Below are 17,206 nucleotides of genomic sequence, written 5' to 3'. Positions count from 1 at the left end.
TGTTCCAGGGGAAGTGGGGGGAAGATGAAGGACAACATGAGTGAGAATCTCAGGCGAGGGGGAAAGAGAGCTGACCCAGCTCCTCTGTAACCTCCGGGGCTCATTAAATTGGGTTTGAAGCTATGTCTACCTTCTCTCACCTTCTACCTGAATCCTCTACTCCTCAAGAGATGGCTCATTCAAACCATGGCACTGGGACGAGTGAGTCCTCAGAGATGATATTTCTTCCTGGAATAAACTGGAAAGTCTTATTCTGTTTCCAGTGGAGCTCTCTATGGAGCTGGAGAAGAGGGGGACCAGAGAGTTTGGGAGAGATGGCCCCCTCACTTTCCCTCTGAGGACATCACCTTGAGGTCTCCCAACTCTATTCTTTTGCCCTGATCCAGTTCTTTTTCTTCATTTCATCACCTCTGCTGTAAACCTCTTCATAAAAGGCCTGCCATCTTCCATCCCCAACCCTACCCTCCCTCCTGTCCCATGTGCATCAAACGTAAGATGCACCCTCTTGAGAGCGACCTTCAAGGCCATTTGTGACCCAGGGAGATGGTCTTTTGTTGCACCTCTCTGAACCTTTGCTTCCACACCAGCCACAGCGTTCTGGCAACACTGAGCTGCGAGCAGTTACCCAAAACCCAAGGCATCTTCTTGCATAGGCTGTTCTATTTGCCCTGGAAAGAACTCTCCCCACTCTTCGGGCTGAGTCATCAACATCATGTTTTCAAATCCAGCTCAAGTGTCACCTCCACCGGGAAGTCCTCCCTGAGAAACCAGTCCAGATTGCATGCCTCTCCTGGGTCCATTCTACTTGCCTTGGACTATCACTGCTTCTCTAGTGCCGAGGAGGCAGGGATTATGTTCCTGTCTCTAAATCTGTTGTCTAGCACAATCTATGGAATAGGGTTTGCTACACGGATATAAGCGTGGGTGAGTTGAAAGAATGCAAAATTTCAAAAATAAGTTGCAAAAAAAAGTACAGAGGCTCCTGGGGGGCTCAGTCAATTGAGCGTCTGACTCTTGATCCCTGCTCAAGTCTTGATCTCAGGGTCATGAGTTCAAGCCCTGCGTTGGGCTCCAGGCTGGGCATGGAGCCTACTAAAAAAAAGGGGGGGGCGGTAAATGTGGACCATAAGGGAAAGAAAAGAAGAGGTAGAAGAGAAAAGCAGAAAAAAAAAAAAGGGAAAATTTGACATCCTATCTTAAACTTAAAAATTGGATAAGTGAATGTTTCAGTCCTCATTCAGATGATTAAGGAAATACTGCTTAAGAAGTGCCTTTTGAAAAGTATGTTTAAAAAAACTTAGAGAGGGGCACCTGGGTGGCTCAGTTGGTTAAGCGACTGCCTTCGGCTCGGGTCATGATCCTGGAGTCCCAGGATCGAGTCCCGCATCGGGCTCCCTGCTCGGCAGGGAGTCTGCTTCTCCCTCTGACCCTCCTCTCTCTCATGCTCTCTGTCTCTCATTCTCTCTCTCTCAAATAAATAAATAAAATCTTTAAAAAAAAAAAAAAAGCAACTTAGAGATAAGAGTCAGGACAGCTAAAATGGAGTGTGTCTCTCAAAATGTTAAATCCATTTATGTAGTCCAAAAGCAAAGAAAACTTAAAATGGTGGAAAACCCAGAAAAAGATGGCAGAAGAAAGATCAAATGAAGGGGTCATATCAATAAAAGCAAATGGATCAAGATTCTCTGCCAGAAGACAGACAGATGGGGTCAAAACCCCAAACCTGAGCATCTACAATTTACAACTTACACACCTAAAATAAAATTATCCGAACAGGCTAAGATAAAAATATGGGCAAAAGACATGACTGTTAGATTTTTAAAAAGGAGAAATATGGAAAATAGAGCTTTCCATATTAACAGAAGACAAAGACCCAAAGTCAAAGACAGTATACGAGACAAAGGTTTTTTTGTCTTCTTAATTAGCTTTAATTTTTTAATCAAAGAAGTTAAGCGTGTGCATAGTCTTTTATTTAATTCTCAAAAGATAAAACAAATGTATCTGTTCCTACTCCTTCCTTCCCATCCAATATTTTAAAGGCAACATTGTTCAACTCTTACAGCTGCTTCTTATTTGCAGTTCAATGTTAACATTAGTGGACATAAACTGACCTCACTTGATCAGTAATAGTGACTTTTTATAATGCCAACAAAGAGGTTGGTGGGTTTTTTTTTTAATTATTATTTTACAGCCATCTTAGCTGCTCTCATTCTTCCCGATGTCACAATGTAGAGGCATATTCCATTTGGGGAATGTGCCCATATCCAATTTTGTATCAGTTAGGAATGTGCAAATAGGGGCACCTGGGTGGCTCAGTCATTAAGCGTCTGTCTTCGGCTCAGGTCATGGTCCCAGGGTCCTGGGATTGAGTCCCACATCGGGCTCCCTGCTCCACGGGAAGCCTGCTTCTCCCTCTTCCACTCCGGCTTGTGTTCCTGCTCTTGCTGTCTCTCTATCAAATAAATAAATAAAATCTTAAAAAAAAAAAAAAAAGGAATGTGCAAATAACAGAAAACCATCTGAACAGTGGCTTTCAGGCAGTCAAGTGTGGAGCTCGTGGTTTTATGATATCATTAGGAGCTCAGGCTGTTTTCATTTTTCTGTTCTCCTGTTTTGCACTTGTTCTTTTTATGCTTATGGTCCCAAGATAGCTTGCTACACCTCGGATATTGTATCTGAGTTTCAGGCAGGGAAAAAAGGAAGGAAGGAAACAAATAAGGAGGAGAAGGGAAAAGAACAATTTTCCAGAAGCCCTTAGCAGGTGCCTTATTCGGAAGTACTATGTCACATTGGCACTCTAACTGCAAGGCAATCTACTATTGCAAGAATGTTTAGACAGGCACTAGCCAGTCAAGGTTTTGATATAAGAAAGAAAAGTTGTAGAAATTGGCAAAGGAACCAACCATGTTTTTATTATCAGCACTATGTGAATAGTGTTAGTTGCCTAACCAGCCGTACGTTACGAGTATTTTCCTTCGGTACGTGTTTTTGTTTCGCCTGGAGTTAAAGCTTGCCTCGTTATTTTTCATTTGCTTTGTTGTTATTGTTGTTTTCTTGAGCTTTGGCTTTTTCCGTGAATACTAAGCTCCGTAAAATATCTGTCAACATTATTTCCGTGTTAAATCTGTCACATGATCTGCCATTGCAAACCTTTTTCAGGAGATATCGCTCCTTGGGCGACCCATTCTGTTCCAGTGGTTCTCCAGGCTTGAAGACAACTGTCCCCCCCGGGGCCATACTTTCGTCACTGCCTTCCATCCATTTCCCCTACTTCCCCAAATCCTCTTTCATTTTCTTGAATTACTAGATAATTTTGTGGGGACATATCCTCAATTGCCTTCTGGAAAGGAAAAAGGGGGAATGATGTATGGCTGCTATTTATTTTTTATTTTTTTTAGACTTTCGCATTTCTAGCCTAGCACTTGATTGAAAATCTTGCCAGTCTAGGGCTCTAGGTTGGAATAGGTTTCTCTCCGATTTTTGCTGTCTATCTCCTGCTTTTTCGAAGTCTGATGCCATTCTGATGACTCGTCCTTTGTGTGTGACCTGTTTCCCACCCCCACCTTGGATGTTTTTAGGATCCTTTCTTTATCCCGAGGTTCTGAAATTTCACTATTGTGTGTATTGACGTGAGTATTTTATCACCCATTGTGCTGAACATCTGCTAAGAAGTAATCTGGAAGCTCTAATTCCCAGTTCTGGGGAGGTGAATTTCATTGTTCCTTTGTTAATATGGTCCCGTACATTTCCTTGATTTTTGGTTTTGGAAACTGTAGTAAAATGAGGACTCTCTCTTCCTGTTTATTTCTTTTTTTTTTTTAATTGAAGTATAATTAGCGTACAGCATTATATTAGTTTCCGATGCACAACATATTGACTCAGTGATTTCATACATTACTCTGCTTACCCTGAGAAGTGTAGTCACCAGGCGGTTCTATTACATTATCGACCATATTCCCTCTGCCGTACCTTTCGTCCTCATGACTTGTTTACTCTTTAACTGGAAGTTTGTACCTCTTAATCCCCCTTTTTTTATTCAACAATCCTGTTCTTTCTTCAAGACCTTCCAACTTTGTTTTCCGGATTCTCTGCTGAACTTTTCATCACGGCTGTCACATTTTTAATTTCCAAAGGCTGTTTCTGGTCCCCTCGTAAACAGCATCCCATACCCATTTCACAGACCCACTGCATTTTCTTATCTCTGAGGATATTGATTACAATATCCTTAAAGTTACTAACTCCATCATATGGTAAACACCTGGCCACCTGGCTTTTCCTTTGGGAGCCTTGGGAACCTGGATGTCAGCGTAGGTAGATCTTTTCTGGGGCTGTGTGCAGACAGGAGTGGTTTCTCCGAGGCTCACTCCCAGAATTCAGAGGCTGGTGGGAAACTCAGTAAACAGACTATTGCCTAATTCTCTGGTCTTCAGTTCCCCATACTCACCCCAACCCTATTCTGTCCTTAATGCTTCTGAGTTTAAAGGCTCTCGGGTTCCATTTTTTAAAGCATTTGTCTTTTGCTTTATTTTGGGGGACAATTGCTGAAGGGAAGGAAAAAAATCTTCTTGACTCTTGAGGTCTTCCAGCTGGACTAAAGTGACATGAGACAGATGAACAGGGGAAAAAAGTACAGTTTTATTTCGTGCTCATGGAGACCTGATAATGAAATTGAGACCCAAAGAAATGACCAAGGCGGGCCATTTTTATACTGTTTAGACAGAGACAGTAAATCCGTGAGGAATTGACAGGACAGAGGAAACTCAACTTTGGCAGCTTCAGTTAGTGAGGAATTCTAAACAGAATCTGGGCTGGGGGAGTAAATGAGTAAAAAGTAGCAAGGTTGTTTATACAGACTGCTGAGCTCTGAATGTCCCACCTCTGGGGATGAGGAGAGGTCTCTTTACCTCCTAGTACAGGGAGGGCACCTTTCCCACCGGAGATTTATTTCCTGCTTTCAGGGGCACGGAGGAGGGCCTGAAATTCCTTCCTGCTCAGGCTGACTCTTATGTAAATTTTATTTAAAATAATCAAGCAGCGAAAGTGGCACGTTTAGGGCCGGCTTGCCCTTGGCCCCCTTGTCTGTGTAGGATAGTGCTGGGTAGGGTAGGGGATGTTGGATCTAATTGCTTCTCACAGAAACTTTCGAATAATCCTCTGGTTGTCAACCCTACCTCACCTCTGGCTTCTTTGGTATTTGTTTTCTCCAAATCCCTAAGGGTTTCCAGCACTCGAGTTAAGCAATACTAACCTACTTCTCACCAGTTCCCCTTCTGCTATAAGGGCCATGGAACTTTCTCTCATTGCTAAGCCAGTTAGCAGTCACTCACGTTCCTGTTTCGTGTAAGTGATATTACTTGGGGCCGTAGAAGTCTGGGTTCATCAATGATGGAATTTACCTTTCCGTTTCTCCTGGTTGTTTGCCATGATTTTGAGAAGAAACGGAAACCAAACCACCTTTTGTGGTTATGACTTGAAAACTAGGAGCCTCATTTTGTTTTGATAAAAATTAACAATTCACGATAAGTATGTAACTGACACAAACTTTTATCTGGGGAATAATGTTGCATCAAAACATATAAAAGCAAAATATTTGATATTCATGGGAAAATTCAGGAAGTTATTATACTTCTTTAAATCCTTGACAGATCAATAGGCAAAAATAGGGAGGCTGGAGATCTGAATAATGTAATTGATTGGTTTGATTTCAGAGATATATTTCCAGCTCTGTACTTCACAGAGAATAAAAAGAAACAAAATACCAACCTCAGTCATAGATCCAAGAACATAGGAGAATACATCTCACGATGAAGCTGGCATTTCAGATCACAAGCCAAGGGTAGATTGTTCAACAAATGGTGTTGGGAAAACTGGCAACTGATCTGGAAAGAAAGAGAAAGAGACTAACGAATTCTGTCTTTTTTTTTTTTTTTTAAGATTTTATTTATTTATTTGACAGAGACAGTGAGAGCAGGAACACAAGCAGGGGGAATGGGAGAGGGAGAAGCAGGCTTCCCGCTGAGCAGGGAGCCCGATGCGGGGCTCGATCCCAGGACCCTGGGATCACGACCTGAGCCGAAGGCAGATGCTTAACCGACTGAGCCACCCAGGCGCCCCTAATGAATTCCGTCTTTTAGTTATTGCTGTCAGTTCTTGGCAGAGAGTTTGACCACAGGGGCTTTTCCCGGACAGTCCTCCTTCCCTGGTCTTTTGCACACTACCATAGGCTGTTTCCTAAGAATTCTAAAGAATAATCAGAATTCAGCCATTTGGCTTCCTCCGGTGATTTAAATGGCTGCATTATTTTGAAAGCCAAGAGACCCTCCATAATTCATCCGTCCCCCCCAACCTCCGCCCCGCCACCAACTTAGTTGATTGCCCGGCATGCGTTTGGTAATACAGAACTGCATACTGGAATCTTCCACCATGGGGGTTTGGAGGGGGCCAGAACATGGGTGGAGGAGGCTGGGAATCCCACATTATGGAACAAGGCAGTTGTCCATAGACAAGGCTTCCCAAAGCCCTCTCATGCTGTCTGAGGATTCTCGTGAGCTCCTCCTCCAAGCTATTCCCTTGTCTGCTGAGTGCTCGCAGCTCTGAAAAGCCACTCCAGATACTCTGCCTTCTTTCTGTGTGCCCTCTTCCCCCATCCCATCTGGGAGAATGGGAATAGAATATTTACCAACTGTTCCCTCCTTGTGTCGTTGACACCAACCAATCAGAAGGGTCAGATACCAGTCAGTCTAGAAACTGGATATGATTAACCAGTCAAACCTGTGCCTAGCGGATGAACATCAGCTCTCCCTCTGCTAAATTCTCCTAAGAGCCTTTCCCCAGAACCCCACTTTGTTTGAGGTGTTCGATTCTCTTAATTTTTACCTCCTTTATCCCCTTGAACTTATTCTAATGGTTGTCCTTTCCTTCCCTGACACGTTGTCTGCCTGATGATAATTTTCCTGGTTTGATTTACCATGAAAGTCTCTTGAGCTAGTACCTTTCCGGAGTGGGGCGTAAGTGGGGACAGACGCATCCACTGGTAGACCAGACGGAATATGGCTAAGCATACCCATCATGGCTTCCCCACTGTGGGACCAAATTCCCCTTGATTTTTATACGTTAGAGCTCTCTTCCCAGCTACTCAAAATCCTTTCTCCTTTTGATTGTACCATTGTTTCCTTACTCTAAGAACATAGCCAGATCTTCAGCGTTCTGATGGCTGAAATGCAAAGAGGGTAAAAGTGGAGAATCTCAGAGGACATTTAGGGCCAAGTCTGAATGTGGTCAGTATGCCTTCTACCCATATTTCACTGGCCAGAATTCAAAAGGATATCTCTCACCACTGCTCGGAAGTCTGGAAAATGTAATATAACTTGTTCACAGAGGGAAGAAATTGGTCTGGTGAGCATCTCGCCAGTTTCTGCCTCAATTTATTATCCCTGTCCTGCAAAGTGTGGTGTGCATTCTAAATTTGGATGAGTCTGTGATGTTTCTAATTTCCATTTTTTGCAAGAGAGCATTTTCATTGGAGTAGTCATGTTTTTTTTCCTTCAGGGTAGTTGTCCTTAAGCCTTGATATGCATTGGACTATCCTGGAAAGTCTTGTTAAAATGCAGATTCCTGGTACCACCTCCCCGAATTCCAATGACCTTGGACCCCATGGCCACAGGGCATCTGCGTTTTTAACAAGCAACCCAAGGGCTTCTACAACCCAGAGTTTGAGAAACACTCCTTTCTAAGTTCAAAGTTATTCAAACAATGTTATTCGATAGACATTGAGTCCATCAGAGAAAAATCCCTTTAAGGGTAGGAAGAGGGGGACCAAGGGACTGGATTTTGCTTGAAGACCTAGAAGTCAGATGGGGAGGCCCTTCTCTACATCGTTGGGGGAAATGACAGGGAACCATATCTGGACAGAGCCTAATACATGGACCACTGTAATCCAGTGTTTCAATGTTTACACTTTAGTTTTAATTCTGCCTTCAGCTCTAAGACACACATTTTTGTTTCACATTTTAACGTTTCTGATACCAGGATGTATCTTACAGTCAATAGTGTCTTAAAATTGTAATTGATACCATTTTACTTTTTGTAAGAGATGCATAAAATAATAGTGTATCTTAAAACCCTTGGTGGCTTAGATTCATGAAACAGGGTACTTCACCATAGTTACGTGTGTGTTAGATTTTACCTTAGTTGTACTTACTTGCTTTCACCAGGAATTCACACCCCAGGAGTGGTGAGCTAGTATTCTAATTAGGAAGCCCACTGCCAGAAAGAGCTAAGAGAAGTGCTTTAGTTATCTTTACCTCTGATCAATGTCTTTAGTCAAGACATTGGTCTTTGGTTATCTTTTTTTTTTTTTTAAGATTTTATTTATTTATTTGAGAGAGAGAGAATGAGAGACAGAGAGCACGAGAGGGAAGAGGGTCAGAGGGAGAAGCAGACCCCCAGCTGGGCAGGGAGCCCAATGCGGGGCTCGATCCCGGGACTCCAGGATCATGACCTGAGCCGAAGGCAGTTGCTTAACCAACTGAGCCACCCAGGTGCCCCTTTGGTTATTTTTACCTCTGATCAATGTCTTTGGTCGAGACATTGGTCTTTGGTTATAATTAACACAACAAATGCTAAAAGTGGATTTTCACTGGTGAAATAATGGTGTTTAAGAAATGTGAATTGGCTAAAATATTTTTTATGGGTTTTGTGTGAACATAAGCTTTCTTTAAAATTTTTTTTTTCAAAACCACTTTAGCAATTTGGGGTCCTTTGTGGTTCCATATAAATTTAAGGATTTGTTTTTGTTGTTGTTGTTCTAGTTCTGTGAAAAATGCTCTTGGTATTTTGATAGGGATTGTGTTAAATCTGTAGATTGCTTTGGGTAGTATGGGCATTTTAACAATATTTATTCTTCCAGTCCATAAGCATGGAAGGTCTTTCCATTTCTCTGTGTCGTCTTCAATTTCTTTCATCAATGTTTTATAGTTTTTAGAGTACAGGTTTTTCACCTCTTTGGTGAAAGGTTTCTTCTTGGGCATCTTATTATTTTTGGTGCAGTTGTAAATGGGATTGTTTTCTTAATTTCTCTTTCTGTTACTTCATTATTAATGTATAGAAATGCAACAGATTTCTGCATGTTGATTTTGTATTCTGTGACTTTACTGAATTCATTTATCAGTTCTAGTAGTTTTTTGGTGGAGTTTTTCGGGTTTTCTATATAGAGTATCATGTCATCTGCAAATAGTGAAAGTTTTACTTCTTGCTTACCAGTTTGGATGCCTTTTATTTCTTTTTATTGCCTGATTGCTGTGGCTAGGACTTCCAAAACTATGTTGAATAGAAGTGGTGAGAGTGGATGTTCTTGTCTTGTTCCTGACCTTAGGGGGACAGCTCTCAGTTTTTCCCCATTGGGTATGACTAACATCCCTTACCTTGATCTGCCAACCTTAAGCTGTTTTCATACTAGGACATTTCGAATGCTAATGGACCAAGTCTGAGGTGAGGGTTCCTATGAGTTTGTTCTCACACACACACACACACACACACACATATTGCTGGTCATACTTACAGATCATAAAATTACCATAGATACATCACATTGATGACATATTGATTATATAGGCAGTCGGTGATAATGAAACGTCAACAACAATGCTATAGAAATATATCTGTTCTGCAGTATGGAGAATAACATGCAATAAAAATTAAAAGATGAAAAAAAGAATAAATTTGTTGGCAGTGAGTGATGTTTACAACATGTAGATAACAACCAAGGAAGGGTACAAATCACTATCCATATATTACATTAACCTCTATTCCCTTTTTATATAAAAGTTCGTAACTAAATCAGCCAAAATGTTACAAAAGTTTTCAAAAGTTGAATCACCCAAAATGTTAATAGTGGATTATGTGTGATTTTTCTTTTTCTTTCTTTTTGTTTGAACTCTCTGTCCTAAGTCATCTGGTGTGCATATGGGCTATTTGTAATGTTAGGAGGCAGATAACTTATAAAGTTAAAGGTCAAACCTTTCTCGTCAGGGTACAAATGCTCAGCATGTCCTTGTCTGTCTTCTTCTTCGCATGTCTTCCAGCAGCATTTAGGACACAGCACCCTCTCTTTTTAAAAATCTTTTCTTTGGGGGGGCGCCTGGGTGGCTCAGTCGGTTAAGCGACTGCCTTCGGCTCAGGTCATGATCCTGGAGTCCCGGGATCGAGTCCCACATCGGGCTCCCTGCTCAGCGGGGGGTCTGCTTCTCTGGCGTTTGAGTATGCAAGTCAGTGATTTTTAGAAAATGTGTAAAGTTGTGCAACCATCACCAGAATTCAGATGAAGAACATGCCCATTACCGGGAAATAGTCCCCTGTGCCCATTTGCAGTCAGACCCCACTCCCACCTCAGCTCAAATAGCCATCGATCTTCCATCTGTATAGATTTGCCTTCTGTGAATATTTTGTACAAATGGAGTCATTCAGTATGTGTCCTTTCACTCACCATCATACTTTGGAGGTTCAACCATGTTGTAATCTGTATCAATCTATTCCTTTGCATTGCTAGATAGTATTTCAGTGTGTGAATTTATCACAGTGATCTCCCATCACCACTTGATGGGCATTTGGATGGTTACTACGTTTTGGCCCTAATGAATAACGGTCCTATGAACATGTTCCTACAAGTCTTTGTATGCACATAACTTTTTGTTTCTCTTGAGTGGATAGTTGGAAGTGGAACTGATAGGGGGAGCCTGGGTGGCTCAGTTGGTTTAGCTGCCGACTCCTGATTTTAGCTCAGGTCATGATCTCAGGGTCCTGGGATTGAGCTCTGTGTTGGGCTCTGTGCTCAGCAGGGAATCAGCTTCAGGATTCTCCCTCTCCCTCTGCCCCTCCCTCCACTCACTCGCTCTCTTTCTCTAAAATAAATAAATAAATCTTAAAGAAGTAGAATTGATAGATCTTTTGGTAAGTTTAAACTTAACTTTTTAACAGACTGCCAAACTGTTTTCTAAGTGGTTATACTATTATCCATTCCCACCAGCAGCGCATTAGGGTTTCAACATTTGGTGTGGTCAAGCTTTTGGATTTTAACTGTTCTTGTAGATGTTAATTGTATCTCATTATAGTTTTAATTTGTATTTCCCCAGTGACGAATTGTGTTGAGCATCTCCTTATGAGTTTATTAACCATTCATATATCTTCTTTGATGAATTGTCTGTTTAATTCTTTTGCCCATTTTTAATTGGGTTGTTTGTCTTATTATTGAATTAACACACGTTCTTCATATTCTGGATAGAAAGCCCTTCTCAGATATGTAATTTGCCAGTATTTTCTCTCCTCCCGTGATTTTTTTTAAACTTTCTGAACTGTCATTTCAGGGATGCCTGGGTGGCTCAGTCGGTTAAGCGGCTGCCTTTGGTTGCTCAGGTCATGATCCCAAGATCCTGGGATCGAGTCCTGCATGGGGCTCCCCGCTCAGTGGGGAGCCTGCCACTCCCCCTGCCTGTGCGTTCTCTCTCTCTCTCTCTGAAAAATAAATAAATAAAATCTTTAAAAAGAAATAAACAGTGTCATTTCAGAGACATTTTTAAGTCCAACTTATTAATTTTTTAATCTTATGGATTATGTGCTTTCAATGTCATATTTAAGAAATCTTTGCTTAACCCAAAGTCATAAGATTTTCTCATACATTTTCTTCAAAAGCTTTTACAGTTTCAGCTCTTAAATTTAGAACTATAATCCATTTTGAGTTGATTTTTGTTTATTGTATGAGATAAGAATCTAAGTTGTTCTTTAAAAAAAAATGATATCCATTGTCCCAGCATATTTGTTGAAAAATAAATCATCCTTAAAAAAACTATTGTGGCAAAACATACATAGCAGAAAATTTATGATTTTGGCTAAAAATTTCGAGCATACATTTTTTTTTAGCGTGGGTTACTTTTTTAGTGCAGTTCAGGGGTATTAAGTGTGTGTGCATCATGCAAACATCACCACCTATCTCCAGACCTATTTTCATCCTCCAAAAGTGAAACTCTGTACCTGTCAAAAAATAGCCCCCCATTTCTCCTTCCCTCCAGCCCCTGGAACCCACCATTCTACTTTCTATGGATCTGACAACTCTAGGAACTTCATATACCTGGAATGATACAATATTTGTCCTTTTGTGACTAGCTTATTTCACTCAGCAGAATGTCCTCATGTTTCATCCATATTGTAGCAGGTGTCCGAATTCCTTTCCTTTTCGTGGCTGAATAACATGGACACAGGTTGGTTCCACCTTTGGGCCATGAGTAATGTGGCCATGAACATAGGTGTACAATTATCTGTTTGAGTCCTTTGAGTATATATACCCAGAAGTGGAATTGTTGGATCCTATGGTAGTTCCATTTTTAATTTTTTGAGGAACCATGATAACTGTTTTCCACAGCTGCTGCCCCATTTTTTATTCCCATCTGTAGTGAATGAGTGTTCCAATTTCTCTGCATCCTCACCGACACTTGTTATGTTGTTTTTTTTAAATAGTAGCCATTCTGACTGATGTGATTTCTTTCTTTTTTTTTTTTTTTTTTTTTTTTGAGAGAGTGGGGGGAGAGGCAGAGGGAGAGAGAGAGAGAGGGAATCTTTAAGCAGACTCCATGCTGAGCTTTAAGCCCAAAGCGGGGCTTGATCTCATGACCCTGAGATCATGACCTAAGCTGAAATGAAGAGTCAGATGCTCAACCGACTGAACCACCCAGGTGCCCCCTGATTGATGTGATTTAAAAAAAATTATTTTTTATTCCCTCCTTCTTAAAACATTTTTTTCGTGTGACTTTCAGAACCCCACAAGGGTACATTAGAACCCTACAAGGTGACATATTTCTTCCTAGCATGTCGGCTATTCATTCAGTCTCTTCGGCAGTACTCTCTTCTCCCTTCTGCTCTAACACATCAGCCCTCCTCCATTCTCTATCCTTATACCCTAAAGGTCTTTTAAAAATTAAAACCCATAATACTAATTCTGAGATACACCCTGAAGTTACCCGCCTTAAAAAATCTCCAGTCCTGATCTTCACCCCAAGTTCCAGATTTGCATATACGGCTGCCCAGTAAGCATTTCCACTATCGTACCTAATAGGCTTCTGAGACCTAAACTATCCAAAGCACATTCCTAATTTTCACCCCAATTTTGCAGATCTGGTTGTGTCTTTCTCTCAATAAATGGCGACACCATTCGTCCGTTTGCTCAGGACACATATCTTGAATTATCTTTCACTCCTTTCTTTCCCTCCTACTCTCATCCCATCCAACAGGAAGTCCTAACAACCTGCCTCCAAAATCCATTCTGAGTAGGGCCACGCCTCACACCCCACACCACTGACGTCTTCGTCCAAGCTGTGTGAGCATCTTGCACAGACCTGTGATCTCTTCCTCATCAGTGTCCATACTGCTGCTCTCTTCCCTCCACAGTCAACATTCCACACACAGAAGCCAGAGCACCCCCCTGAAAACAGCCCACCGTGTCACCCTTGCCCCTGATCCTCCTGTGGCTTCCCTTGACTCCACAGCACCCAGAGTCCTCACTATGGCCCTCAAGGTCCACGGAAAGTCAGCACTTGCTTCTTCTCTGATCCCGCGTCACATGGTCACACTGGCCTCCTTGTCCTTCCTTGGCACTTGCTGATTCCTTTCCTGCATGGTCCCCTCCACCTGAACAAACTTCATTTCCCTTCCAAAGAGTTTTTTTTCCCCTGACTATCCCTCATAAATAGGCACCCTGTCCCATCATACACTATCATTTTACTTCTGCTTTTTTTTTTCCCATCCCAGCTCTTATCATTTGCTGACTGAACAATGTATAGTTACTTGGCTATTTATTTTCTCCCAGTCCTGCATCAAGACTCTGCAGACATGGTCTGTGTTGTTTACTTCTCTCTTCTCCAGCATCTAGAATAGTGCCTGGCCCCTGAAGATTTTATAGTATCTCTTTAAGAATAATTTCTTCCAGGAAACAATAGCCGTTGTGTTAATAAAAGATTTCCCTCTCTTTATTTAATGGAGATCTTTGGCTTTCTAATTCCATTTTCTACAGCAATCAAGTAAAATGTCAGTATAAACCCAGTGTCCTGACATTCTGGCCTCTGTTCTCTGTTAATACTTGGGAAATTTCCCTGAATACATGACTTTGTCTGGCCTTCCCACTTGAAGTCATGCACAGGGCAGCCCTGATTTCCAAGCCTCCACCATGATCTGATCTCTGGCACAGCATCTGCGCCCTGCGGTGGGAAACGGAGAGATCCCAGGAGTGTTGCTAAATCGGGAGACTGGCTTCATTACTATGCATCCACAGTAAATCCTAAGCATGACTTACGAGACTCCTTTTAGGATGATTAAAAGAAAGAAAGAAGCTAATGAGAAGATCACACACTTCACTTGTACCAAACGTTTCAGGCGGTTTTGTTCCAGGATGTTTATAAAGGACACCCAGGGGCACCAAACGGGGTCTCTGCATCTTGATACCCCAAGTCAGAAAATGCAAGAGGTCATAGATCTTAAAGAAGAATATGGGGTATCCAGTAGAGCTGAAACAGAGAAATAAATGGTGTATGATAGTTGGCACTGTGTGTGTGTGTGTGTGTGTGTGTGTTCGAGCACCCGTGGTGGGTAGAGAGCTGATGTTGCAGAATAATGAGAAGGAAGGCAGATAGTGCCCAGGTGGTAAAATCTCCAAGAATTTTCCATTGGAAATCATTGCAGGGTTTGAAGCTAGGGTCTGATTTGATGAGACTTGCGTGTTGGGAAGATCTCTGCAGTCTCAGAATGGTGAAGGAGGTGAGGGGGTCTGCCAGAGACGTTAAGACCAGTGACAGGGCCACCGTAGTAATTCAGGGGAGAAAGAAAGATGGAGACGTGGACAGAGAGAGACCAATTAAGGTGGGAGAAACCACTTTGTATCCTGCGATTCAAAGGTGCAGAGTGACATCTCTAAAGGATTCTAACCTCCCAAGAGAAGCACACTATTCTCCCTTGGAGAGATGGACAGAAGATGGGGAATTATAGCCCGATTTCCCTCTGCAAACCCTGAGAACTTTCCTAAAGGACTAAGGTCCCTTCTCTGCAGATAAAATGAGCTTCTCCTTCCCCACAGGTTCTGACAGTATGGACAGGCCTTTATGGCTCCGTGAGGGACGTGACCTAGTAAGAGTTTTCAGCACGAGATGTCTAGTTTTATAAACCTACTCAGAGTAAACCCTACTCTCAGCAACTTTCCTCAGCTGTAGTACGGGGTGGATGCATACCAGCAGAATCCTTTATGACCCCGCCAAGCAGAGCAGTGGCCCAACCTGGAAATGACAAAAAGTGAGGTGCAGAAGGGTGACAAGTGATGGCAGGAGCCTGGCCCCAAACCCACCGTCACATCTCTTCCAGAGGCACCCCACAAGCCTATTCTCCTCTGGGGTCAGACTGTGGACCTTGCATGATCCTCCTTCTGAGCCGTGATTTCCTGCCAACCAGTCTTTCCTGGCATGTGTCTGCTGGAATAAATTGTCCTAAACCCACACACTGGAGACTACTGAGGTTTTTTTTTCTTTTTCAGAGCAGAACTTCTTACCAGATAGCAGCCCTATGTGATTATTCTCCATCTGCCAACGCCTCTCCCCCAACCTCCTTTCTCTGCTTGGCTCTATGTCCTGGAGCACCCCCAGGCTCTCCTTCCAGATGGTTTCTGATCGGGTTCAACCTATGGAAAGTCTTGGCAGGAGATTGGAAAGCGGAGGAGAGGTTTCAGGATACATGTCCCTCTCTTCCTCCCAGATTGGGTGCTTCATCTTCGGCTTCCCTCCTGGACTGTAGCCCCCACCGGGTGGCCCCTCCTCCACTGTTCCAATCCCCCAGGGGTGGTAACAGCTTCCTTCTGGTGCTCATCTCTGGGTAATTCCTCCTCCCTCGTTTGTGCCCTGCACTCAGCCTCCTCTCTGTAAGTGGTCTGCTCATACATTTCTCTTCATTGGAACCATCTGCAATGAATTTGGTTTGCTGCTGAGATGCTGACATTAGCATAATTCCAGTAGATTGTGCCCACCATCTGGGTTAGCTCATGGTGCTTCCCATCACGTTGAACACCCACGACTTGAACGCTATGGGTTGGCCCTCTCGTTCGTGTTAGGACCATGGGCCACTCACCTGTAAGAGTTGGTTCTTATCCCTTAAAACACACACACACACACACAAACACAAACACACACACACACACAAGCACCCTTTGGCATTCCACAGTAGTTTTGCCCCCTTTCCAGGGTTTAAAAGGGCTGGCCTTGAAGTAGTCTTCACTCCCCTTCAGAATCGGAGTGGAATACTCAGTGACATCCAAGGGTCATATCTTTATTTTCGTCTACCACGTGTCCAAAAGGCTTACACCCATGGGGAGGATTTCAGGGTGCTCGAGGGTGAGGATTGAATTCAAGACGAAGTGAGAGGTTGCCGCTGATTCTGAACTATTTGGAACGGTGTCACAAAATGGATTTTATAGAGCTGAAATATCTAATAGGACTTTTAAAAGATTTTTATTTATTTATTTGAGAGAAGAAAGAGAGAGAGAGAATGAGCGGGGGGAGGGGAAGAGGGAGAAGCAGACTCCCCGCCGAGCAGGGAGCCCAACTCAAGGCTTGATCCCAGGATCCCGAGATCATGACCTGAGCCAAAGGTAGACGCTTAACCGACTGAGCCACCCAGATGCTCCTCTAACAGGGATTTAAGACTGTTTGCTGTGGGGTGAATGATGTGAACCCCTCATCTACATCATCCTCAGTAACGTTGTCCTTGCTTAAGCTTTTGAGAGAAGGAATTACTTTATAGCTACGGAAAGAAGTATGAAAATTCTTACCTTGCTCAACATGGTGAAGAGCAGAGACAGAATTCACGGTTGAAAAAACTTGGAAACAGTAGAGGGTACATCCTGAGAATTAGCACAAATCACAGGGAGCTCTCCAGAGTCTCACAGGCTATGGAATTGATAGAAGTAGAAACAAATTATACAAGAGTATACAAGAGTCATCTGACCCCAGAGATCCGCTTCCCTCCAGGAGCAGCACCATATCCTCCAGTAAGTTCTACAAGGCAAACATCTGAGTATCACCTGCTCAATGACGTCACCCTATAGCTCTTGATACACAGATGCGTGCATGCATGTGTGTTCATATTCAATAACTATATGAAATATTTACTGAATGAATGAATTCCT

General features: G+C 42.7%; 1 long non-coding RNA gene across 1 annotated transcript; it reads right to left on the bottom strand.

Moving 5' to 3' along the window:
- Positions 1-2,011: 2,011 nt before the first annotated feature.
- On the bottom strand, positions 2,012-16,963 carry LOC129046225 (uncharacterized). The gene is made up of 3 exons (XR_008507119.2): positions 16,850-16,963; positions 5,764-5,879; positions 2,012-2,452 (listed from the first exon to the last, which is right to left on the bottom strand). It is a non-coding gene; the product is annotated as an uncharacterized LOC129046225 (long non-coding RNA).
- Between the last annotated feature and the right edge of the window lie 243 nt (positions 16,964-17,206).

This window comes from Mirounga angustirostris, unplaced genomic scaffold (assembly GCF_029215605.1).
Source record: "Mirounga angustirostris isolate CCGP_5_RB_7025 unplaced genomic scaffold, mMirAng1.0.hap1 SCAF_17, whole genome shotgun sequence".
NCBI lineage: Eukaryota > Metazoa > Chordata > Mammalia > Carnivora > Phocidae > Mirounga > Mirounga angustirostris.
The sequence above is the reverse complement of the archived record's forward strand: the minus strand, read 5'-3'. Positions and strand labels throughout refer to the sequence as shown.